Raw genomic sequence first — 6,415 nt, 5'->3', positions numbered from 1 at the left:
TTCAGAATTAATGAAATAATATATAAGGAATATATATAAATTGTTGAAATTATATATAGAAATTATATAATGAACCTTACATGACAAAATGTAGTGATAAAACTTCTGGTGATACTTGTAATGGATCTCAAATCAAATCAAACTTTTTCAAATCAGGAATTTCAATTTACACTGAGTATCTCCTTTGTAAATACATATACATTACTAGGGCTATGACCAAGCCGCTTGCTTGGATGCCTCAAAAATGCACCTGGATTGCAAAATGGACCGAGCCTTCAGATGTGTGTGAGCAGAGTTTCAGGTTTTACCCTTGACTTTGGCCTGGGTATTCACTGGGCTCCTGGAACGTGTTCTGTGCAGCAGATCTGTGGACCCCACATCCACGGTGGCTGCTGATGTAGATGCAGGCGGTGGAGGATTTCTTCCTTTGTAGCAGAGCAGCAGGTGCTGGATGTTTCTTGTATCACAGCTTTCAGGGATGCTAGGCACGCTGTCAGCCTTGCTCTTCTTGAGTCCCTGTCTAAAGATCTGAGCAGGAAAAGCTTGGAACTTTGGAGACTATCCCAGGTCCTCTCCGCCCCCCTGAGGATTTCTCTTAAGTCATTTGTGTTTTGTGTAACATCTTTTTCCTTTTTTTCCCAAAGAAACTTTGTATCTAAGGGATGCAAATGTCCTAAGTACAACTTTAGGAACATGGTGATCTTCCCACCATGCCGCCCTCCCATCCACACTCCCACCCCTCCTCCTCCTTCCTCTTCCATTCCCAGTCTCATTCTTCATTAACATTCATTTTCGATTAACTTTACACATAGAAGACCAACTCTATACTAAGTAAAGATTTTGACAAATTGCACACACACACACACACAGAGAACAAGTTTTACAGTTAACTCTCATAATACAACTCATTGAGGACAGAGGTCCTTCGTGGGGAGTTAGTGCACAGTGACTCCACTTTAACCCTTTTGTGGCAGAACGTTGTGCGCTGTAGAAACATTGGAATACTATTTGGGCATAAAAAAAGAATGAAATCCTGACATTTGCAACAACATTGATGGAATTGGAGCTCATTCTGTTAGGTGAAATCAGCCAGACACAGAAAGACAAATGCTTCATGTTCTCTCTCATGTTTTTTTTTTTTTTTAAGTTGCTCTGAACTTAAAGTAGTGGTTACTAGAGATTGGAGGAGGGATAGAAGAGGGGAGATAGAGGGAAGTTAGAATATGGGTACCAAAACATGGTCAGTGGGCTGACACTGGCGTAGTGGGTAAAGTTGCCGCCTGCAGCGCTGACATCCCATATGGACGCTGGTTTGAGTCCTGGCTCCTCCACTTCTGATGCAGCTCTCTGCTGTGGCCTGGGAAAGCAGAAGATGGCCCAAGTCCTTGGGCCTCTGCACTTGAGAGAGAGAGACCCAGAGGAAGCTCCTAGCTCCTGGCTTTGGATCGGCATAGCTCTGACTGTTGTGGCCATCTGGAGAGTGAACCAGCAGATGGAAGACCTCTCTCTCTTTCTCTCTGCCTCTGCCTCTCTGTAACTCTGCCTTTCAAACAAATAAATAAATCTTAAAAAAATAAAACACGATCAGATAAAAGGTATAAATTCTGCTATTCTATAGCACAGTGGGGGAACTAGAGTTCACAGTGACCTACAATATATTTTATGAGTGGCTGGAAAGGAGGTGCTCAAAGCTACTAAACACAGGGTGGTGATAGTGAGATGGAGATGCCGATTGTCCTGGTAAGATCAGTATACATTGCATACTCATATATTGTTGTGGTCTCATGTTGAGCCCCAGAGTCATATGCCACTATTGGATGCTAATTAAAAATTAAAAACAAGGGGGCCCTTTGGCTCCCAGCTGACCCTCTGGAGAGCAGTGTCATCTTGGCGGGGCTGTGAAGACCTCCACCCAGGACGGCTCCCCTCCACCCCCCGGCCTCTCCCCTCTAGCCCGAGAGTCCCATCTCTCATAGTCCTCTGGAATCCGGTGTCGTGGGAGTGAGGTGAGAGCAGGCCTGGGGAGGGAGGTTACCTCTGAGGAGCTGCAGCCACTATCAAGATGATAGAAGTACTGACAACAACTGGCTCTCAGAAACTGCTACACCAGCTGAACACTGTTGAAACAGGAGTCTAGATGTCAGCCAAAGGTCTGCAGCTTGAGACTAATTGAGTCTGCACATGATAATGGCCTCAGAATGATTGCAAAGTACTCAGAGGGACTTCAGAGTAAAAGATCTTGGTCTAACTCAGGTTTTTGGCTTTGCTACAGAGACATTTTCTCTAGCTGTGAATTCACTGGACAGATACCTGTCTAAAATGAAGGTACAGCCCAAGCACCTTGGGTGTGTTAGTCTGAGCTGTTCTTATTTGGCTGTAAAATCAATAGAAGAGGAAAGGAATGTCCCACTGGCAACTGACTTGATCTGGGTAAGTCAGTATAGGTTCACGGTTTCGATGAGAATGGAAATGATTGTATTGGAGAAGGTGTGTTGGAAAGTCAAAGCTACTACTGCCTTTCAGTTTCTGCAACTCTATTACTCACTTATTCAAGAGAAGTTGCCATTGAAAGGCCTTAATTTGAAAGACTGGAACTCAACTGAAGGCATGTCAGTGCAGGATCACATTTTCCAAAGCGAAGCCTTCTGTGTTGGCTTTGTCTGTCTCTGCCTTGGAGACCCAAGCACAGAAGTGTGTAGAGTTAACAGAAGGGACAGAATGTCTTCAGAAACATTCCAAGATAAATTGCAGAGGTGTGACCTTCTGGCAAGAGCTTGTTTCGAAGTGCTTAACTGAGTATTCATCAACCAAGCATTCAAAACCAAATGTTCAGGAGTTGAAAAGGATTGTTTCTGGGCAAACAGCGTGGCAGCTGAAGCTAGTTACGATAGAATAACTCACCTTCCAACAATTCCTGAAATGGCTCCTTAATTCATAAATTTGGATCATTGTTATTATTTGTACAGAGGAAGCTATCCAGTGCTATAATTTTCTTTTATAATTGAAAACTTAAAATATCAATTCTCTTCAAAGTAAACAAAATCAAGTTGCAATAGTAAAGGGGAAATGACTTCACTGATCTGGTCAGCTAATATTTGAAGACGTTTACTATATACAGTACCCTAAGGGTGAGGAATTATCTAACTTCTGATATGTATGTTAGTCATTTCATTAATCAGCATAATAAAAGTATCTTCCTCAACAACGCAAGTTTTTTTTTTTTTTTTACTTTTATTTAATGAATATAAATTTTCAAAGTACAGCTTTTGGATTACAATGGCTTCCCCCCCATAACTTCCCTCCCACCCACAACCTTCCCCTTTCCCGCTCCCTCTCCCCTTCCATTCACATCAAGATTCATTTTCAATTCTCTTTATATATAGAAGATCAGTTCAGTATATATTAAGCAAAGATTTCAACAGTTTGCCCACACATAGCAACACAAAGTGAAAAATACTATTGGAGTATTAGTTATAGCATTAAATAACAGTGTACAGCACATTAAAGACAGAGATCCTACATGATATTTTTAAAAAATTAATTAATTTTCCATGCCATCTCCAATTTAACACCAGTTTTTTTTCATTTTCAATTATCTTTATATACAGAAGATCAATTCAGTATATACTAAGTAAAGATTTCATCAGTTTGCACCCACACAGAAACACAAAGTGAAAAGTACTGTTTTAGTACTAGTTATAGCATCACTTCACATTAGACAACACATTAAGGACAGATCCCACATGGGATGTAAGTACACGGTGACTTCTGTTGTTGACTTAACAATTTGACACTCTTGTTTATGGCGTCAGTAATCTCCCTAGGCTCTAGTCATGAATTGCCAAGGCTATGGAAGCCTTTTGAGTTCGCCGACTTTGATCTTATTCAGACGGGGTCATAGTCAAAGTGGAAGTTCTCTCCTCCCTTCAGAGAAAGGTACCTCCTTCTTTGATGGCCCCATTTTTTCTGCTGGGATCTCACAGAGATCTTTCATTTAGGTCTTTTTTTTTTTTTTTCCAGCGTGTCTTGGCTTTCCATACCTACAATACTCTCATGGGCTCTCAGCCAGGTCCGAATGCCTTAAGGGCTGATTCTGAGGCCAGAGTGCTATTTAGGAAATCTGCCATTCTATGAGTCTGCTGTGTATCCCGCTTCCCATGTTGGATCGTTCTCTCCCTTTTTGATTCTGTCAGTTAGTATTAGCAGACACTAGTCTTGTTTGTGTGATCCCTTTGACTCTTAGACCTATCAGAGTCATCAATTGTGAACTGAGATTGATTACTTGGACTAATGAGATGGCATTGGTACATGCCACCTTGATGGGATTGTATTGGAATCCCCTGGCACTTTTCTAACTCCACCATTTGGGGCAAGTCTGATTGAGCGTGTCCCAAATTGTACATCTCCTCCCTCTCTTTTTCCCACTCTTACATTTAACAGGGATCACTTTTCAGTTAAAATTTAAACACCTAAGAATAATTGTGTGTTAGTTACAGAGTTCAACCACTAGTACTAGAACAACAACAACAACAACAAAAAATACTAAAAAGGATAAAGTATTACATTGTGCATCAAGAGTCAGGACAAGAGCTGATCAGGTCATTGTTTCTTATAGTGTCCATTTCACTTCAACAAAACAATGCAAGTTTTAAAAGTAGCAGTAAAATTGTATTTTCTTATTGCACATCATCTTGCTCTATGTAGACCCAAGCTCTGGCTCATTTAAGATATACTAGCTGAGTAGGACAATACGACCAAACTTTTGGATCATATGTGGACTAATTTGAGAATGTTATCTTATAAGGAAGATCAATATGAACTTAGATAGTGTATCTACAGCAGATCAGTCTTGACATTAGGTATCTGGAAAATGCAAAGGTGTCTCAACACTATCTATATAGTGTTATCATCTATATAGTAACTGCTATAGTAGTTATTATAATATTTGGAATTCTGGGAAAGTAGTTATGTGCATAAAAATAAACTTGGGGTCACTGCAAAAAAATGATAAAAATAAAAATCAGGGGCCGGCGCTGTGGAGTAGTGTAAGTAAGTAAGGCTACCACCTGTGTTACTGGCATCCCGTTTGGGTGCCAGTTCAAGTCTCAGCTGCTCCATTTCTGATCCAGCTCTCTGCTATGGCCTGGGAGAGCAGTAGAAGATGGCCCAAGTTCTTGGGCCCCTGCACCCACGTGGGAGACTCGGAAGAAGCTCTTGGCTCCTGGCTTCGCATCTGCCCTGCTCTGGCCATTGCAGCCAATTGGGGAGTGAACCAGCAGATGGAAGACTTCTCTCTCTCTCTGCCTCTCTGTAACTTTGACTTTCAAATAAATAAATAAATAAATAAATCTTTAAAAGAATTAAAAACAAAACAGCTGTGTTTTCTGGCTTGTCAGCATTATCAATAATATAAAGATATAATTTTATTTTATTTGGGTTTAACCACTCAAATATGGCTGCAAATATTTAGCAATAGGTACTTGAAATGATATCCAACTTTGTTTGGTGTTATAGTATATTTGCCTAAAAACAGCTTCCAAAATCCTTTGACAATTTGTAATCTAAAAGCTAGGTTAGGTAATAGCTATTCATTAATTTCTAAGGGAGGTAAACTACTAAAATGTATATGACCAAGTGTAAATTTGAGTTTTAACTTTTTTTCTGTATCATACAGAGAGGCTAAGTATATTTGACTTTGTTAATGAACTTGACATATTATACTATGAGGAAGCATTTGCCTCCAGAAATTATGAAATAATGTATTCATAAACTTGCTAGTCTGCTCTAGAATCCTGTTATGTGAGATACACAAAATATATCAAAATATATCCTTCTAGAGGCTTGGCACCGAGGGTTAAGCCACTGTTTGTGATGCCTGCATCCTATACTGGAGTACCAGTTTCGAGTCCTGGTTGCTCTGCTTCCTGTCTACTCCCTGCTAATGCGCCTGGGAAGGCAGTGGATGATGGCCCAAACACTTTGGCTCTTGCCACCCAGGTGAGAGACCAGGATGGAGTTCCTGTCTCTTGCTTCCTCCTGGTCCAGCCCTAGCCATTGGGGCTATTTGGGGAGTGAATCAGTGGATGAAGGATCTCTCCCTCTCCTTATCTCTTTCTGTAATTCTGCCATTTAAATACATAAATCTTTATAAAAAGATATTCTTCCTAGGTTTCTCTGAAAAAGGAAGTAATACTAATGATTAAAAATTACAATCAATAAATAAAACTACTGGAAATAACCAAGGTAAAGGGGAAAACTGCAGGCCAAGTATGTAGGAAAAGTAGGATGTGTTTTTGATAAGGAAAGGTATGAGACATGCAGGATGTGATTTTGTTAAAGGAAACATGAATAATTTTATCCCAAAGTAGATGACTGTTTTTTCTAGAATGAGAAATAGAAAAACATTAAAGAAAAA

At 40.2% G+C, this 6,415-nt stretch overlaps 1 pseudogene; it reads left to right on the top strand.

Annotated features, from left to right (window-relative positions):
* The first annotated feature begins 2,001 nt into the window (after positions 1 to 2,001).
* Positions 2,002 to 2,931, top strand: LOC133765167 (cyclin-G1-like; annotated as a pseudogene).
* Positions 2,932 to 6,415: the final 3,484 nt, after the last annotated feature.

This window comes from Lepus europaeus, chromosome 1 (assembly GCF_033115175.1).
Source record: "Lepus europaeus isolate LE1 chromosome 1, mLepTim1.pri, whole genome shotgun sequence".
In the NCBI taxonomy this organism is placed as follows: Eukaryota; Metazoa; Chordata; class Mammalia; order Lagomorpha; family Leporidae; genus Lepus; species Lepus europaeus.
Note: the sequence above shows the minus strand (reverse complement) of the source record. Positions and strands in the feature narration are given on the sequence as shown.